Source organism: Narcine bancroftii, chromosome 8, assembly GCF_036971445.1.
Source record: "Narcine bancroftii isolate sNarBan1 chromosome 8, sNarBan1.hap1, whole genome shotgun sequence".
NCBI lineage: Eukaryota > Metazoa > Chordata > Chondrichthyes > Torpediniformes > Narcinidae > Narcine > Narcine bancroftii.
This window is the reverse complement of record NC_091476.1, coordinates 21018557-21039059: the sequence shown is the minus strand read 5'-3', so window position 1 is coordinate 21039059 and position 20503 is coordinate 21018557. Positions and strand designations below refer to the sequence as shown.

Here is a 20503-nt window from a genome sequence, read left to right as displayed (position 1 = left end):
CTGTCTTATATAATGAAGTCCTCCTAAATGCAAAGGTTTGCTGAAACAGACAAAATGCTGGAGGAACTCACGCATCAGGAAGCATCCATGGAAGGGAAGATAGTTGATGGGTTGGTTGTACTTTTATCTCAAAATGACCATTGCACATAGAGCTTTGAAGCAGAAAACTCCAGTGGATGTAATCTTAAAATTGCCATATAAATATGCTGACAAAAATCTTATGATGACTTTCTTGTTATCGTGGTGGAGAGAGTGAGATTGATGCAGAAGGTCTTCGTTTAATGCAAGTATATAGTTATATTTTGAGTGGTTGGACTCATCCAGACAAATTCATCAAGGTATGAGCAAAATGTAGAATATAGTCACCTGTGCTCCTCCTCCTGACCCACCCCCCCACCCCCCCACATTTTATTCAGGTGCCTGACTATATTTTGATCATATCTTGATGAAGGGTTCAGGTCCAAAATATTGGATGTGACCTGCTGAATATCTTCAGTTTTTACTTCAATCACTGCATCTGCAGACTTTCATGTTTTACTTTATCTAGACTAATGATTGGATCAGAATATAAAGCCTTTCCATCGTCAATGCTAAGCATTGCCAATAAATCTCAGCCACACCAAATGTGAGCCTAACTAAATAACTAAAAGAAGTTATCTGAGTTATGAGAAATAACAATAAAGGAACTTCACACAGAACATTTCAGCTGGCCCAGTACAGCGAAAGATCTAGAAGAGCTAACAAGTATCTTAAAAGATGATCAAGTTGTGGGCCATGGGAGTGAGAGCACCATTCCAAAGTGAAAATTGACATTCAGACCTTTTCTGTGAGTTCATACAGATTACTGCTACAAGTATGCAAACAACTTCTTGGTATTAGAGGATAGTAATTCAACATGGAATGATGTAAAGTGTGCAGGGTTATGCAGTATAATGGGACACAAAATGGAAACACATATGTGAAATCCCTGCTTATCCTGAATAGCTCACAACGATTCACAATTTCCATGATTTCAGATCGAGCAATGGAAAGAACACTTCTTCACATCTCTTTGCCATCCAGTCTCATGTGGAGAAGCTAGGGTATCAGTAGACACATTGAAAAAACATTGTAAAAGCAAGATTAGGGAAGAAAACCAAAATTCAAAATCAAGCATCTTTTGGCCTAAAGATCAACGCCACTCTCCACCACAAGGTGCAATCTGCCCAGAAGACTTGGAGCCTATCCAAATCTGGTTCAGCCAAATCAGTAGAGCAAGGTCAAAGAAAAGCAGCTGAACAGTCAACGTCATGACAAAAACTACAAAATAAAGGGTTCAGATTATATAAAATTCATGTGTTGAGACCTCCAGGCAGGGGCTTGGGGAGATTGTGCAGATATGCATTTCCATGAATTAACTTGGAGAGATTTATGAGACTCAGAAAGGTTCATGTCGATGACATTAGCACATGTTACTCATGAGACTACAAAATTAGAAGTTTGAGCATACTCCAGAAATGAATCTAATAATGACAGAGGAGTTGACACAGGACATAATTGAAAACAGACTAGAATTTCCACGTTCTGAAGTATATGTTACGTAAATAACATATATATCCAATTAAAGCAACAGAAACAATGCGAAGACAGTTGAGAAGGTTGAAGAGAATTAAGACCTGAAAATTAGTGACATTTATAAATGTTGTAATATTATTATCACATTATTTACCTTAAAAGGGGCAAGCATGTATAAATTGCGATATAATTTGTGACATTTTGATCATAATTATGAGTGCAATCTGAGAAGAATCTTAGTTAAGCTTGACCTTTTAGAGTGTGCTGTTTCCTGCCTTTCATACTGCACACATTGCAAATTACTGCATTTTTAAAAAATCACAAGAGTTATATGTCATAGAGAGAGGAAATGTGTTGTAGGAAGCTGGAAATGGTAGTGCAATTTTGTGAACTTGGCTGTTGACTTAGATAGGGACAGGTAAAATTAGAAGTACAGCATCATAACAGACCCTTCTGGCTCACAAGACTGTGCTGCCCAAGTACACCAATCAATCTACAACCCCCGAATGTTTTGAAGGGTGAAGGAAACCGGAGCACCTGGGGTAAAACTCACGCAGAAACGAGAGAATGTACAAAATCCTTAAAGATAGAGACATATTCGAACCCCATCAGTTACGGTATCTTAGTCAAAATGATTGTCTGGCCGGTCTATAAAAAGATTATTTATTTTGTTCCTTTTTGGAATTAATAGAGTATTGAGAAACAGAAATAATTGTCATGAAATTTGGTGTTTGCAGCAGCATCTTAGAGTAAACATACATATTACAAACCATCTTACAACATGACTATAAATGAAAACAATTAAAATAGTGCATGATAAGTAAGGCAGTGTCTTTGGTTCATTGATTATTCAGAAATATGATGGCAACAGGAAAGAAGCATTCCTTGTGCTGCTGAGTGCTCGTCTTTAGGCTCCTGAACCTTTTCCCCGATGGTAGCAGAGTGGAGGGCATGGCCTGAGTGATGGGGGTCCTTGAGGATAGAGGGTGCCTTTTTAAGACAATGGCTCATGTAGATGTCCTCAATGGAGTGAAGTCTGGTGTCTGTGATGTCACAGGCTGAGTTACAACCCTCTGGAATTTATTCTTGTCCTGAGAGTTGGCACTTCCATACCAAGCAGTGATGCAACCAGCTCGAATGCTCTCCATGGCACACCTCTAGAAGTTTTCAAGTTGTTTTTGGTGACAGACCGAATCTCCTCAGATGCCTCACAAAGTATAGCTGTTGGCGAGCCTTCTTTGTGATTGCATCAATGTGGAGGCTCCAGGACAGATCCTCGGAAATGTTGACATTCAGGAATTTGAAGTTCTTGACCCTCTCCACTATTGTGACCTTGATAAAGATTGGGTTGTGTTCTCCTGACTTCCTCCTGAAGTCCACAATTATCTCCTTGGTTTTGCTAATTTTGAGCGCAAGGTTGTTGTCGTTACACCATTCAACGAGCTGATCTATCTCCCTCCTGTACGCTTCCTCATTTGTGTTTGTGATTCTGCCGACAACTGTGGTGTCATCAGCAAACTAATGTAGATAGATTTTGTGCCTGGCCTCACAGTCATGGATGTATAATAAGTAGTGCAGTGGGTTAAGCACACATCCTTGGGGTGTGCTTGTGTTGATAATCAGTGAGGAGGAGATGTTGTTTCCAATTTGTAGTGACTGTAGTCTTCCAATGAGAAATACAAGGATTCAATTGCAGAGTGGGGAACAGAGGCCTAGACTTTGCAGCTTCTTGACCAGCACTGAGGGAATAATGGTATTGAAGGCCAAGCTGTAGTCAATGAAGAGCAGCTGTATGTATTAATTGCTGTTTTTGAGGTGATCCAGAGCTGAGTGGAGAGCCAGTGATATTGCATCTACTGTGGAGTGATTGTTGATGATAGGCGAATTTCAGTGGATCCAGATCTTTGCTTAGGTATGTATTAATTCTGGCCATGAACACCCTCTCAAAGCATTTCATCCCAGTAGAAGTTAGTGCTCTGGGCAACAGTCGTTGAGGCAGCTCACACTACTCTACTTGGGTACTAGGATAATTGATGATCTTTTGAAGCCGGTGGGGACCTCTGACTGCAGCAATGAGAGGTTGAAAATGTCCATGAACACTCCGGCTAGTTGGTTGGCACAGATTTTCAGTACCCTGCCAGGTATGCCATCAGGGTGTGATGCCTTGCGAGGGTTCATCCTCTTGATGTTCTGACGTCACCCTCAGAGACAGATATCACAGGGTCCTCAGGGATTCTAGAGGGCACTGTTTGGTTCTTCTTCTCAAGTGGGCATAGAAGATTTTCAGCTCATCTGGTAATGAAGCACAAAAGCCATCTATAGTGTTTGCCCTGGCTTTGTAGGCTGTAATGGCCTGCACTCCCTGCCATAGCTGGCATGCATCTGTCATATTCATTCAAGTCTTTGGATGAGTTCTTGAATATGTTCCAGTCCTGCAGATGCTCCTCCACCTCCCTTGACCACACCTTTGCCGTCTTCACATCTGGTTCTATGGTCCTCAGTCTCTTTTTGTACGCCGGGAGTAGAAGTACAGCCAGGTGATCAGACTTGCCGAAATGCGGCCGTGGTATGACTCAGTATGCGTTCTTCATGGTGGTGTAGCAGTGGTCGAGTGTGTTGATTACCCTGGTCTCGCATGTCATGTGTTGGTGGTAGTTTGTCAGGGACTTCTTCGGGTTGGTCTGAATGAAGTCCCCTACAATGTTTGGGAAGGCATCAGGGTGTGCTGTCTCCAGTGCCAGCCTGACATCAATAAAAGTGCATGAAAAAATTTAAGTGGATTATTTTTAATACTTTACTCCGGAAACCTCAGAATAAATCTTTCCATGCCTTTCTCCTCATCTCCATAACTGCACCACCATTTTTGATTTGGATACAACCCTCCTGCCTATCTTTCCCTCTGAGAACTGTCTCAGTTGAAGTGTGCTGGTTATCTCAACATGTGACTATTTCTTTCAGCGTCAATGGTTTCTTTTTCTTCCTCTTCTCTCTCTGTGATTTTTTTCTTAAAAATGATAATTGATACCTTGATAACCTCTGTTTCCAATACAAACATCCTGTCTATTCTTTTCACCTCTTCTCTGATCTGCAACATTTCTGAGGGAGTGTGAAAAAAATAACTGCACGAGATAAAAATCTGAAATCAAGGCAAACTGGAAACACTCAGCAAAATCATTTCGAGTTTTTTTTTGTCAGAAATGATTTTTTTTTTAATCCACAAACGCTGGCCGCACTGTTGAGGGCTTCTGGCGTGTCCATTCACCTCCTACTTCTGCTGGAGCATCCTTGATTGTTGGTTTCTCTGATGGTTCGAATGGGAAAGGAGACTTGATGGACTGAATGGCCGAATCGAGCTCCTACATCTTATGGATTCTACCCAAAGTGCTTCTTGCATCCTTGTTTGTGTTTCCTACTGCTTCTGGAACTTTCTGCTCACATTGTTGTAGCCCAGGCAGTCTGAAAAATGGAGGCATTATGAAAGTAGCAACCATCCCCAAGTCTTGATGATCCACATTTGTTGCAACTTCAATTCTTTGAAATGAAGTACCTCTGGTTTATTGTTACCCCTTCACTCCAAGCCCTTAAATCGCCCTAAGCGATGCACTCCATTGTTTTGCAGTTCTCCCCTGCCATCACCCACGCCCTTTTGCCTCCAACCACGCGCACGCCTGCACCACTCAGTCGCGGGGCCGCGCCTCACCCGGGCTTTATTGCGCAAACGCAGCAGCCGCTGGCCCCTCCCCCTCCCCTCCAGTACTACATTCCCCGGCAAGCAGAGCGTGGGCCCCCGGATGAAGCTTGTTCCGGGCAGTTTGAGGTAAGTGCTGCGGGGTCGGGTCTGGCCGAGGCCTCAGCGGGGCGAGCCGAGCCCCAGCCGCTGGCTTGTCAGGTGCTTGGACTTGTCTCAGGCCCATTCCTGGACGAGGTAATGACGTGTAACTGGAGTGAAGTCGAGAGGGAAGTTGCTGTGAAACATGGAGGTGGGCGAGTTGGCTCGGCAGGCGACGATGGGATGGGGAGGGATGGGGATGGGAGTCCCGAGTGTGCGGGAAGTCAGCCTGGCTCAGGGGGAGGGGAGGGGGTGGCTGGTTTGAAAGTGAGAAGCGCGTCGGGCTTGGAGGAAGAAACTTATGGGTGTGGCGGAGTTACGGGAAGTGGTTGAGTGAATTAGGAGTGGGGGGGAAAATGATTTTTGAGGTAAGAGAGAGAGAAGGGGTAAAATCACATGGTGGGTGGGCGAGCAATGGAAATCCATGAAGCACAGTGTGTGGTTCAGGGAGGGAAGACGGGAGAGAGTACCCATACTGAATCCTAAACTAGTTCCTTTGAAGCTGTTTCTTGTGTAAACTTTTATCCATAAAAGTATGGAATACACTTAATGAGACAATATTAAGGGCTTATTACATTTTGAATTCAATCTTGCCTGTTTGCAGGATGGATACAAAGCTCCCATTTTGATTATGGTCCCCAATGGAGCCCGACCAGTGGTAACACATTTGCTTCTCATATTGCTTGTTTCGAGTGTGGGAGTAAACTAGGAAGAAGGGAACTTTGTATTTTTCCAGTAAAAGAAAATCTGCATATATTTAGTAGGTAATTTTTTTTCTTATCAAAAGCACAATTTTTTTTGAATCCAGCACAGCAACAGGCCCTTTTGGCATGTGAACCTGTACCGCCCAATTGATCTACAGCCCCGTACATTTTTGGAGGTTTGGAGGAAACAGGAGTGCTGGGGAGACAGTGGGAGAACGTACAAAACGGGGAGAACGTACAAAACGGGGAGAACGTACAAAACGGGGAGAACGTACAAAACGGGGAGAACGTACAAACTCCTGACAGACAGCGCTGGATTCGAACCCCCATCGCTGGTGCTGTAACAGCATTGCGGTAACCGCTACATGAACCATGTTGCAATTTAAACTTAATTTGGCCCAGTGTGGTAGTGATTTGACAAACCGGGATATCTCATACATAGTATATGAAATGCCACTTTTAAGTGAGTAATGAAAAAATGATTTTCTTGGTATAGAAGAATTTACCTGTTACTCAAATTATATTAACACGTTGAAAACATTTGAATAAACAGAATCTCTGGAGCATCAAAAGTTTTCACTTCTGTTAGGTACAAGTTTAGATCTTTTGCCATTGACAACAGGGAAACGTTCCAGAATTTTTTCTTGAATTTGTTAAGACATATTATCAATTGTCAGCAATTTTGATTCCTAATTGCTTTGAAACTGAACCTTGATTGGATGGGAGCCAGAAAACATAATGGATTTAAATTGAAGTGGAGAGAAAGCAAAAACTGAAATGTTTTAATGTCTGTTAATTTTTTTTGTTGACAGTGTGACCTTCAAACTGTATGAATAATGCAGACTATAAAATGCGTGGTTGTTGGAGATGGTGCAGTTGGGAAGACCTGCCTTCTCATTAGTTACACAACAAATGCTTTTCCTGCAGAATATGTCCCCACTGTATTTGATAACTATAGTGCACAAATGACTGTTGATGGGCGAACTATAAGTCTGAACCTTTGGGACACAGCAGGGCAAGAAGAGTATGACCGTCTTCGCACTCTATCTTACCCACAGAGTAATGTCTTCATCATCTGCTTCTCTGTTGCTAGCCCTTCTTCCTTTGCCAATGTTCGCCACAAATGGCAACCGGAAGTTTTGCACCACTGCCCAAATGTTCCCATACTTTTGGTTGGTACGAAGAAGGATTTGAGGAATGATTCCGAAACCATAAAAAAGCTGAAGGAGCAAAGCCTCTCTCCGACAACCATGCACCAGGGAGTGACCTTGGCTAAGCAGATCAGAGCGGTTAAGTACCTGGAATGTTCAGCCCTCAACCAGGAGGGGATCAGGGAGGTGTTTGTGGAAGCTGTGAGAGCAGTCCTTTACCCTCACAGAAAAAAGAAAAGCAAAAATTGTGTACTTTTGTAGCCTGAATACATGAACATCTTGGTTGCACATAGATTGGAAGCCATGGATTGGCTGTGCTTTGGATTGCATTGTGGTGTAACGCAAGGTTCTTGCACAAAACAAGTTTGTATTACTGAAACTGGAAATTGTTGAATTGCTGCTTTATTAGCTGGGTCTTATTTTTTTACCAAATGCAGGCCTTTAATGAGATGTATTCTGATATAATGGCACTGGACTTTCTAGCTTGCAATTAAATGCCCCACTGTCCTTGAGCTGAGCTAAACTGCCTTTTAACAGCCACTTTAAAGATCTTTTTTAAAAGCATCTTAATATGAATTAATAGCTTTACTTGTGACTGGCATTTTTGGAGATGCATCTGTTTGTTAACAGCACACTTGTTCTGATCACTTTTTATACAAATGGCAATTGCTTTTTGTCCATTACTCAGGTTTCAAATAGTAATATTGACTTTTGCAATTCTGTAACTTTGGTTAACAAGCAGTGCAGCATTCACACTGGCAGTTATCTGGAATCATAAATTATTACAAACATAGACTTCAATATAAAATCCCTACTGCAGTTTACAGTTAGTCAGACAGTCCTTGCTGTATGTTTTGGTGCTGTCAAAAGACTTAGCAACTGCACAGAAGGCACAAAAAAATGTTGAAATTTCAGATTTAAAATGGGTGAAGTGGAGATTGCTGTGAAGCTATGAAATTGTTATTTAAATGATATAAAATTGGTCTCAAGTTCCAAATGCACTTGTTCAAAAAAAATAATTCTGGTAAAATTCATTGGGTATTGTAGTCATTTTGTATAAATATCAGCAGTTTTAGTGGCCAGTTTTGTTTAATATGTATAGCTCCAATCACCAAAAAAATGAACAGTACTTCAATCTGTTCTTTTGTATAATCACTTTTGTTTTGTATTGCACAACAGCAAGGTCTGACAAGGTACGAATTCCAGAATCAATCTGCTGCAGTGTGCCAGTTGTGGATTTGCAGGTGTTTTTCCATTTCAGATGGTACTAACATAGGATAAAAGGGAAAATGAAAAATTACTGACACTTGTCAATGTATAGAAGTTAGCTAATATGAATTGTTTTGGATCAGGTTCTGGACTGTTTGTATTGCATCATACACTTCTACCCACAATGATTTTGGGGCACAGCAGTTGTTCTTTGAGATAATACACAGATATGACTGAAGACTGACAACCTCACCCCCAATTCAAAATTGAGTCCTTCCCAACTCTACAACATCCAATCCCAATCTGTTCAAAAACCAAATAATGTGGAACATTTTAATTTGGTTGTACTTGTGAAACAGTAAAACTTAATAGAAACTAGGAATTTTGGTTCACTTTCACATTCTTTGAGCTCTTAGTTGGGTCTGGGAGATTTTTTAAAAAATTTTTAAAATATATCCTGTGAGCAGAAAAAGACCAGAAGTGAACTAATTTAAACAAGCCGCAGGCACATTTGCTGTCTGAATGTCAATTTTGGGGAGGGGAGAAAGACCTGATCAAGGCAAGAACATAATTGAAAGGAAAACTGATTTCACGTTAAGATTGCACAACTTTTAACCATTAAATGTAAAGACTGAAAGCTGTTTGTTCACGTCATTTCAACTCTAATCTTCCATAAGTAACTGAAATTGGTGTACATGTTTAAAACCTCCTATTGTAGAGAAATAATGCAATTTTTTCAGTACAGAGTTGAGAGGTTGCAATAGATTCTCACATTGGAATGGCCCAGTCCTGTATTTTGGATCCAATAACTGATCTTTGCCTTGTTATTGACACAATAATAGCTGTGAAGCGGAGAGACAAAAAATTGCAAGCCTCAGAGCAGGATTGAGGAATCTAAAAATGATCTTTTTCAGTTTTGTCATTGTGCTTTTTACGCTGTAACCATGGTGGATATTACTATGCACTAGAAACCTCAGTGTTTTTAGAATTTAAAAAAAAAATGGTCAATTAGGACTTGTTTTGAAATTTATAAAAATTGTACTGCTGAAATAAAATTTAATTTTCATTCATAATTGAGTTGTCTAACTTTCTGAACTGCAAGAATTAAGCCATGGAAAATCTAAAACATTTTGGTTTTAAAAATATTTATCATTGCAACATTTTATCATTGTGTTTCATTTTTTTAACCAGCCTGTAGAAATTGACCTAATTTAAAAAATTATTAAGAATGCGATTGTTGTGCTTTAATTTGTTTCAGTTTTACACAAAACCTCAACTTTGTGGCCAGTCCTTCGTCAGATATCTAACTGCACTGCAGGTTCATTGCATTCTAATCTCATGGATATCAGTTCCATATTTGATAACTGAATACATAATCTTCAAAGTTTGAGGTGTTTCTCTCCGGATGATATTTCAACTTTTAAAATTTTTAGTTGGAGAAAACATTATAATGTTCAAAAGCTGGATTCATTCAATTTAAAATTAATGTTTCTTCTTGTTCCTGACAACCAATGCCAGTTACTACGTGACAAAGCTCTGTGCTAAGTAAACTAAGCTTTTGTTAAGGTTTATATGAAATTTTATTTGCTTATCTGTTATCCTAAAACTTAAGATTGCAATCTAAAATTGTCTAACAGCAATCCACTTGGATTGTAATTGTCTAAGGTTCATTATCACTTGTATACAATCTTAGATGTGAATAGCAGTAATGCTCATTTCTCTGAACATACAAAGTTGCCCAAATTGTATCTGACAAAAGTAGTATTCTGTAGCATTCTGAGTGGCATATTATACAAGAATTCAATTTAAAAATTATCACAATTAATCATGAAACTAGTGATAACTTTTTTTAAGAACTTGAGTAGTATTTAAATTGTTACCAGAAAGTAGTCCTTGACCTGAAGCAAGTAAAAGCATGCAGTGAAAAACGTTAAACATACCAGCTACTGGAGGAGCTCTGGTCACACAGCATCCATGCATAGAAATGCTCTCTCATTGTTTCAGGTTGAGGCCCTTTATTGAGACATGAAAACTATTGCTTGGTATATTGTGAGGAAAGTTGTTTAAAGAAACAAGTGCAACATCTGGTAGACAGTAATGGGATGAGCTCTAATTTTGAATACAAATCTTTTAATCGATGCATGTGATGGCCCAGTTTCTGCATAAAGATCACATGTAAGTAAGCAGTTTAACAACCTTGAAACTACCCCTCCCCCCACAAAAAGTAGTCTTGAATGGAACAATGGTACTTTTTTTGTAGTTGTTGCATACTTGCATCTACATAGTAATACTACTGTATAAAAACAGTTAAATTTGAAGTTGGTAATGGAAAAAAATATCAACTGAAATCAACAACTGTTTCTGCTGGTGGTGTGTTTCTGCATGTAAAACCACTTAATGATATAGCACTGTTTTTCAATATTGTATCATTTGAAGGGAAAATTGCACCTGTTTGGTCTCAGCAAGTAACTTTGGAAACTCCTACTCAATGTCCTGACCAATGAAACAAGTGTGGCTGCTGCAGATGCAGCAGATGCTTTCATGGAGCTATGTGCCTGTACTTCAAAGTCTCGCTGTTGTATAACACTCTAGTGCCCTACTCTACTTTGTCCTGCCCTGGTTTAACCTTACAAAAGTACCACACCTTGCAATTCTCCAAGTTAAATTTCAGCTGGCTTTCCTTGGTATATCTTCCCAGTTCATCTGGATCCTGTTGTAATCTTGGACAACTTTCTTCACTGGCCACTAAATTTGGTGTTATCTGCAAAATTCATATTACTATGTTGTCATGAGAGTCATCAATAAATAGGTTCTTTCACACTGCCAAATAAATGGGTTGTACCGGGCAATTTAGTGGGTATTTGGCAGTTAACATGGCAGTGTGAATGGCCAACCCACTCATCATGTGATGTTAGTGCCTGTGTGCATCAGTCTGGTCAATTTAATATCAGTGGTGGTATATTTTAGAGGGTGGCCGGCAGGGTGGTCAGCACATACCTGTGTTTTAAATTGTCTCAAATGGCCCTTTGAACCATACAGTTGATCTGGATTCTAGCACTTAATCTGGCAGCTCATTCCATGCATGTCCACTATGTCCTGACCTTGGATGTATAGGCTATTGGCTATATGCTATTGGCTGTTGGCCAAATGGACGTAATGCAGTGCATGACTACTACGATAGGGCCATTTGACAGGGACATTCAGCCAAGTTTTCAATCGCCCTCCTGTATGTTGACCCATCACCTTTTTTAATACAATCTATTACAGTAGTATTGTAGATGGTATCATTGTTGTACCAAGCCACACAGTTGTAGGTGTAAAGTGAGTAGAATGGGGGGGCTAAGAACACAGCCCTGTGGTGCCCCAGATAAAGCTTCAGCATTACATCATTGCTTTTGTATTTGAGTCCTCTTAAAACAAATGTTCACATTGCATTTGCCTTCCTTACTACGGACTCAACCTGAAAGTTAGCCTTTAGGGAATCCTGGACTAGCACCCCTGAATGCTTTTGGACCTCTGCTTTCTAAATTCTCTCCCACTTTGAAAAATTGTCTTTGTCTTTATTACTTCTACCAAAGTGCATGACTGTACTCTTCCCGACAAGCTGTATCTATTTGTCACTTTGCTTATTCTCCCCATCTGTTCATAACTTTTGCATACTCCCCTGCTTCCTCACCACCACTTGCCCCTTCACCTATTATTTCAATTATCCAAAATCTTGGTGACAAAGCCATCAATTCAGTCATCCAGATTGTTAACATATAACATGAAAAGTAGCTAACCAAACACCGACCCTTGTGCAGCTGACCAGAGAAGGCCCTGTCTGATCCTACTCTTTGCCTTCAGCCAGTCAGCCAATATTTCTTTCCCTGCAATTTAAGATGTACCTGTTTTCTCACTTTAAATATCAACCTGAAATATTGCTTCCCTTTCCCTGTATTCCATCTGATCTGAGTATTTACAATATTTTCTGCTTTTATATTTCACCACAAAAAAATTGGATCTTAAACTTGCAGTTGTCTTTGTATTGAACAAAAGGATAAAGTTGCATTTATTCCTTGAGGTTGTTAAATATATTGAGTAACTAATGATCTCATTTGTCTTCCACAGATTTGCAAACACAAGATATGGAGAAAGAAATGTAATAATGAGAAAGAATGAGGAAAAAAATATTGCATATGCACTACAAAGTTTAATAAAAGAATCAAATAATACTAGAATTTGGATTGAGAACTATGGTTGAGAACTATGAATTTTCATTCATTGATGTTAATATTCAATTATGTCTGCTTGTTTTGGAAATGATTTAACTTTTACTGAATGTTCATGCGAAATAAAGTTGATCTTTAATAAAAATAAATACTAGTATCAGTAAAAGCTACTGTAAAATCCATCTGATTTATCTTTTCCTTTGGGAGAGAAATATGCTGTCTTTACCAGTCTGGGGACAGAGGAATGTGATTAACTCTTAACTGAAATGCAAGGCACACAGTTGTATCAAGAAGCAACATTCTTAAATCAATGGGACTCAACAGTATCAGATAGATGTTTTTGCTGTAAGAAGGAAACAGGAACAACAATACATGCAATTTGGGCAAGTGAGAAAGTGAAAAAGTTTTGGGAAGATCAAAATCAGATATTAAATAAAATCACAAAAAAAACATACCAAAAAATCCAGAGATCTTTCTTCTAAGTAATACAAGAAGTAAAGAACTTGGCCTGGATTTGGATGAAGCAGAAAAAAGATTTATTATGATAGCCTTAGCTGTAGCAAAAAAAATGTATAATGTCAACCTGGAAATCAGAAGATAGCCGAAGAATACAGCAATGGTACATAGAAATGAATAAATGTATTCCACTGGAAAAAATAACATATAATTTAAGAAATAACATCACAGTATTCAAACAAATTTGGGAACCGTACATGGAACACAACCGAGAGGTCCTACCGCGGACCTCCACCATCTAAAATGACAGAATGAGAAGACGAAATGAACTGACCCAGTGTGTAAAACACCATTTTTGTTGTTTATTTTCATTGTGTGATGACATTGTTTCATGGGTTTAATGTATTCTATATGTTGAACATTTAGTGGGTAGGGAGGGGGTGGGATGGAGGGAGGGAAGGGAGGGGGGGAAAGGGGAAAAAATGACACTGTATATTCAAGAGGGAAATGTTTGTGTATTTTGGTCTATATGGTTCATAGTGTGAAAAATTTTTAAAAATTTAAAAGAAGCAACATTCTTAAGGTCATTTGGAGAACTATCAATCTAGCCTTATTAACATCAATATTTCAATGTATGAATCATTTTAAAACGTTGGGGAATTTACTCATGGGGAAAATTTTATCCTGGCCAGTTCACCAGAAAATTCACAAAGTTGACCTCATATTCTTCTGCATCTGGCTGAAGGCTATCCTTAATTTAAGCGTTTGTTTGTAGCATAAATGCGGAGAAGATACTGTAACATCAAGCTGCCAATAATACTAATTACTGTGCCTTTGTAAAATTTCCAGTAATTTATTAAAGCAATATTTTGGAAGATAAAATGTAGATTTTCCAGTTTGATTCCTATTAGTCAACACATTGGCACAAAGGAGGAAGCTGTTTGAGTCCATGGCAACTGCTATTTATTTTCTTTCAAGTGTCCATCAACTCCCATTTTGTTCTTTTGCCACTGGCTTAATGAGGAGCAGTTAGCTACACAGTACATCTTTGGGAATGGGAGGGAATGTCCACCCAGTCATAGGAAGAACATGCAACCTTCAGACAGCATCAGATATCTGGATTGAATCTGAGCCATAGGGCAACTAGATAATAACACCAATTGTGGCACTACTGATGTATGATGGAGGAGGGTTAAAGTGAACTAGTTGCCATCCAAACAGGTGAAATGCCTAGTTACTGATTTCTATTGGTGCTTTAATGGTTTTTTATCGTGCAGTTTAAAAATATCAGAATATTTCACAGACCTGAAATGTTTTTAAATTTCCCTTTCAATATTTTTAATAGTTTCATCACATAAATGTTGCATATGTACATGAGAATAAAATATAATATTAACACATCTTCTAGAATAGTACTGATGATATTGTAACCTATGTTACATTAAAAAAATGAAAAAAAAGTTAAACTACTATTGTACTTATCCAACCCCACCCTACAGAGGCTATTGGCTTAACACAAATAAGGTAACCAATGGAGTCGTAAACCAGAAAATAGTTAATCTTACAAATTTTAAAAATAATTGAGAAAAAAACCCCATAAAGAAACAAAATTAAGATTCATTTAAGTCGTGGAACATTAATTTTTTCCCAAAGTCAGACATGCCATGACAGCATCCCACTCATGATCCACTTGGTTCAAGATGGCGGTTATCATCAGTGGTTAAATTTAGGTTTCCAATCTTTTCAGATATTTTTACTGACCAAAATATTGCTTCTTTTGAACAATTATCCACCAAATTTAAAATACCTAGACATAATTTTTTCCCCACTATTTACAGGTTAGGAGCTTTTTAAATTTTTAAAATATATATTTTATTTAAAATTTTCTCCATCTCTGTGGTAATCAAAGATTAATATAATACAAATTGCAAAAAGAAAAAAAAACTAGAAACTACATACATGATGGCATATATTCCCCTAAACACCCAACCTCAAAATAATTAATATACAAGATACAATAGTTATGTGATGTAATGTTTGTAGATGCATTTGGGAGATAAATTGGTAAAATTAGAGTAGGTTACATACATACACACACTTTAAAACAGATCTCATTTGAAATACTGAAAAATTCATATTCTATGCACATTTTACAAGTAGGTGCTAATTTAAATTATGTCATGAAATAAATAGACTGGAGACACTGGCTGTGTAAAGCTCTTTGCAAGGGTTTTGACAGTGCGCAGAATCCTGGGTTCTTGTTTACCTAAAAACAACAGATGGAAGCAGAAGACTAAATGCTATTGTTTGCTAAAGAAGGAGGGGGTTTTGGAAGTGAGAGAGAAAGAGAGACTGGACAATAACAGCTGAAACAAGCAGAAGTAGTTTGTTGGAACTAAAACAGAAACTCGAGAGCGGCGGATGGCTGAAAGTGCTCTCTGTCTGATGTTTCTCTTGGAATAAGTGGAACAGAAAGGAACTCTGTGGTAACCTGAAAGAAAGAGGTTATCTGGAGAACCCTGGTGGGGCAAGTTTCATCACCAAGATCTTGAGGTGACTAATGGAGGTACCTCCGTTGTGGAAATCCTGGAACAACAAATCTCTCTCTGCAAACCTACAAAGAACCTTCCTGAGCGGTAAACATTTACCTTTCGAGCACCAAAGCCTGGTGAACTTTATACATGTTAAATTCTGTGCACAGTCTAAGAATTGCCTGCAACCAGTGAACTTGGAAGAAGGAGAAGTGAGATTGAACTGTGAACCAAAGAACTTTAAAAAAATTTACACACACATTACATACACGTGCACTTAGAATTAGAAGGGGATTAAATTAGGTTAGTTAAGTTAAAGTTTGAATCTGTTTTCATGTTTAAAGATAATTAAAAAGAACTTTTGTTTGAGTAACTACTTGTTTTGGTGAATGTCTATTGCTGCTGGGTTTTGGGGTCCTTTGGGCTCATAACAGTAAAATAAAAGAAAGAGAGACTCAGGATTGCACAGAGGGATACCATCTAATACATGTTTAAACAGAACACTTTAATACAATTCAGAGGAGATTCTTGCAGGTCCAAAGACACAGGAAGCACAACATTACAAATTTAAACCTAATATTTGAATATACAGGCACCAAATTTATAAAAACGTAGCATATTTATTTCTCAAATTATATGTAATTTTTTCCAAGGGAATACAACTTTGAATACCCAAATGCATATCTGATTTCCAAATAACTGAGATACATTTCCTTGCCACCTCTAATGCAACTTTAACAAATTCCAAATGATATATTGACAGTTTTATTTTAGGTCTTGTTCCTTCAATATTTTCTAATTCAAACAGATCTGGATTTTGCAGAAATACAACACCTATAACTTGTTCCAAAAAATTCCCTAAATCCACCCAAAAAGGTCTTACTTTGGGACAAGACCAACTTGAATGCAAAAAAAGTTCTGACATCTTCACCACACCTAAAATATTGATCTGATGTCTGATTTCAATCTATTCAGTTTTTGTGGTGTAAGACTTAACTTGTGTAAATAAAAAATAAAATACTGAACCAATCTATAACTTACATTAATAGTGTTATTCATATAATCTCTGCAAAGATCTGCCCATCTTTGCTCATCAATTGCAATATTCAGATCTAGTTCCCACCTGTCTAAATTTGTGAACTCCACATTTAGGAATTTCTAGTTGTAATAAAGAATACATTGTAGAAGTAAACTTAATAATTCCTCTCCTAATAAGAATTTCTACTTCACTACAACCAGGTAACAAGAAGGTTGGTCTTTGCTTGTCCTTCAAATATGCTTTCAATTGAAAATAACAAAAAAAGAGTATTTTGGGTTATTCCATATTTATTTCTCAATTGTTCAAATGATATTAATTGACCCCTTTCATAACAATCTTCAACATTTATAATCCCCCTTATGAAATAAATATCCAAAAATTGAAAAAGATATAAGAGAATTTTGAGTCAGAGATACGTCGTCTTACCCCAATTTCATCATTTATTTTATTCCAGATATTAATCAGGTGCTTCAACAATGGTGTTTCTTTTTCACCAACCATCAATTTTGCATCCCATTTGTATATGAATTCTTCTGCTTCTCTCCCTCCTATTCTAATCAATTCTATTTTAACCCATGCCTGTGTTACTTCTCTAAAAAAAAGTAAGAAATTTCATTTGTGCGATTTGATAATAGTTTTTAAATGAGGAAGATGTAAACCTCCCAATTCATATTTCCATGTTAAAATTTCTATAGAAACTCTTGACATTTTACCTTTCCAGAGGAATTTCCTCACATATTTGTTCAATTGAAATTTTTGAATTATTAAAATAGGTAATGTTTGAAAAAGATATTGCATTCTTGGAAGCTTTTTAAATTCTTTAATTTTGAACCTCCTTGAAGACCGAGAACCATATGATAGGAAAGATTTATAATTTTTAATCTAATTATAAAGTGGTGGTATTTGGCCTTTAAGAATTACTTTTAAATTCCAGGGATAGTTCCCTGGACAGAATTATAAAATGATGGGAACAAGAATTTCAACAGCCATTTTCTGAAGCACATAGAATTCTATTCTGATATGATTGCATTCATCCTCTCTTTGTGCTAGAGATTCATTAATACAATTTAATGTTGTACACCAGACCCACTATTCCAAAGTTCAATTGGCTAAATTCTATTCTAATCTCTCTTCTAAATGTAATAAATATATAACTGAAGATCTGAAATGTTAATAGAACATATAACATTGAAATCTACAGCACAGTACAGTCCCTTTGGCCCACGATGTTGTACCGACCGCAAACTAAACTTTCCCTATCTCACACTCATAATCCTTTATTTTTCTTGCATCCATGTGCCTGTCTGAGTCTTTCAAATGTCTCAATTACACCAGCCTTTGCCACCACCCCTGGCAGTGCATTACAGGCACCTAAGACTCTGCATTTATTTTAAAAAATTGCCCTTAACTTTCTTCCTCCCTCACCTTGTACGGATGTCCTCTGTTGTTTGGTAGTTTCACCCTGAGATAAAAGGTGCTGACTGTCCATCCTATTGATGCCTCATGTAATCTTGTAGACCTCTGAAGTCACCTTTCCTCCTTCTCCACTCCAACAAGAAAAGCCCTAGCTCTATCAACCTTGCCTCAAAAGACACATTCTCCAATCCAGGATACATCCTGGCAAATCTCCTCTGCTCCCTCTCCATAGGTTCCAAATCCTTCCTGTAATGAGGTGATGAGAACTGAAGACAATATTGAAGAGTGTTTTATAGAGCTGCAACATTATATAATTACTTTCTTTAACAATTGCCTACAATTTCCCTAATGCATAACCTATTTTTCTCAGTTCCATGTACCTTTCCAATAGTCTCTTAAAAGATCCGATTGTATCTGCCTCCACCTCCATTGCTGGCAGTGCACTATCCGTGGAATAAATTAACTTTTGCGTCCCCTCCATGTACTTACTCTATATTGGTCCACACTGCTTAGAGACCTCCAATTAACGGTGTATTCTGCCTTCAAATTTGAAAAACCATAAAGAACCATTTCATACTTTTCAGGGTTAAACTCCATCTGCCACTTCTCAACCCAGCTCTGCATCATATCAATGTATCTCTAACTTCTGGCATCCTTCTAAACTATCCACAACCTTTTTTTTAAACTTTATTTATTCATTAAAAAACAAATAATATTTGGCATATACAGCAATAAAACATGAACATTTTTTTAATATACATATAGAAAAAAAAAGAAAATAACCTAAGGAGAACCATAAAAAAAGAAAAAATATTAAAATCTAATCAATATAAATTGAAATGTAAATATTCTGAGTATAACAGCCACATTAATAAAAAAAATTATAATTATCATGCAAAACATATGTAATTTTTTCCATTATTAAACAATATTTCATCTCATTATGCCATCTATTAATATCAAGCATATTTGCATCTTTACACGTACTAGTAATACATTTTTTCACTGCGGATAAAGCTAAATATACAAAAGCAAGCTGGAATTTATCTAATCCCAAACCTTTCAGAGGTTGCAAACTACCCAATAAAAATACTGTTGGATCTAAAACTATTTTAATCTTATACAGGTATTCTAAAAACGTTTGAATTTTTTTCCAAAAAGATTGTATATGTATACATAATCAAACAGCATGAAAAAAAGTTCCAACCGTATCATCATATCTAAAACACAAATCTGATTCATTAAAACCATATTTTTTTAAATTTTTCAGGTGTCAAATATAATTGATGTAAAAAGTTGTAATTAATCATTGCATAATGTGTATTTATCAATCTAGTTACACTATCATAACAGATATCTAACCAATCCTCTTCAGAAAAAATAAAACCAATATCCGCTTCCCATTTAATTTTAGATCTATCCCAATCCTTTTTATCCATACCATCCTGTAATATTTGATACATAAATGAAATATAACCCTTCTCTGGTAGCTTCATAAGAAAAGTCTCAAATTTAGTCATTTCAGGTAAAATCGTATCTCTACCAAACATACATTTTACCAAGATCGAATTTGATAATAAAGAAATAAAGAATTCTTATCAATACCAAAATCTTCCCTCATCTGATTAAAAGATAAAAACTTACCCTCTTTAAAACAATCTCCCAAATTTTTCACACCTTTAAATCTCCAATGCAATAAACTTTGATTATGTATTGAAAAAGAAATAAGTTAATACAATGGAGTCAAAACCAATAATTTACCCCTAGAGCCTATCATTTTATTTTTCTTTATCCATAACTTCATTAAATGTTTTAGTATAGGCACATTATATCATTGTAACAAATTTATATTCCACCTAAACAAAAATTGATGTATTTCAAATTCAGAAATACTTGCCATCTCAATTTTAGCCCAACTAGGAGGACGTACCAAATCAATCAATGAACTAATAAATTTAAATTGGGCTGCCTCATAATAATTTTGAAAATGTGGTAAACGTAGTCCCCCTAACTTATATTTCCAAGTTAATTTATTCAAAGCTTCTCTCGAAAACTATCCACAACCTTTGATTCATTTGCAAACTTACTAATCCACCCTTCTTCATCATCCAGGACATTTATAAAAATCACAAAGAGGAGGGGTCCAAGAACACCACTGGTCACCAACCTCCATGCAGAATACAAACCATTGACAAGCACTCTCTGAGCAAGTCAATTCTACATCACAAAGCAAGGCCTTCTTGTATTTGATGCCTCCTTAATTTGTAGATGAGCCTTGCCTGACTGTAATCCATATATATATTACACTGCTCTATGTTCATCAATGTGCTTTGTTACATTCTTAAAGAATTCAATCAGTCTTGTGAGATATGACCTTCCCCTGACAAAGCCATACCGACTATT

At 37.3% G+C, this 20503-nt stretch overlaps 2 long non-coding RNA genes and 1 pseudogene across 2 annotated transcripts; 2 read left to right on the top strand and 1 right to left on the bottom strand.

The window, feature by feature from the left end:
- Nucleotides 1–4324: 4324 nt before the first annotated feature.
- Nucleotides 4325–5587, bottom strand: LOC138740453 (uncharacterized). Its single transcript, XR_011342921.1, has 2 exons — nucleotides 5102–5587; nucleotides 4325–5010 (listed from the first exon to the last, which is right to left on the bottom strand). It is a non-coding gene; the product is annotated as an uncharacterized lncRNA (long non-coding RNA).
- On the top strand, nucleotides 5313–9520 carry LOC138740452 (rho-related GTP-binding protein RhoG-like; annotated as a pseudogene).
- Nucleotides 5378–12640, top strand: LOC138740454 (uncharacterized). The gene is made up of 3 exons (XR_011342922.1): nucleotides 5378–5479; nucleotides 5988–6041; nucleotides 12558–12640. It is a non-coding gene; the product is annotated as an uncharacterized lncRNA (long non-coding RNA).
- Nucleotides 12641–20503: the final 7863 nt, after the last annotated feature.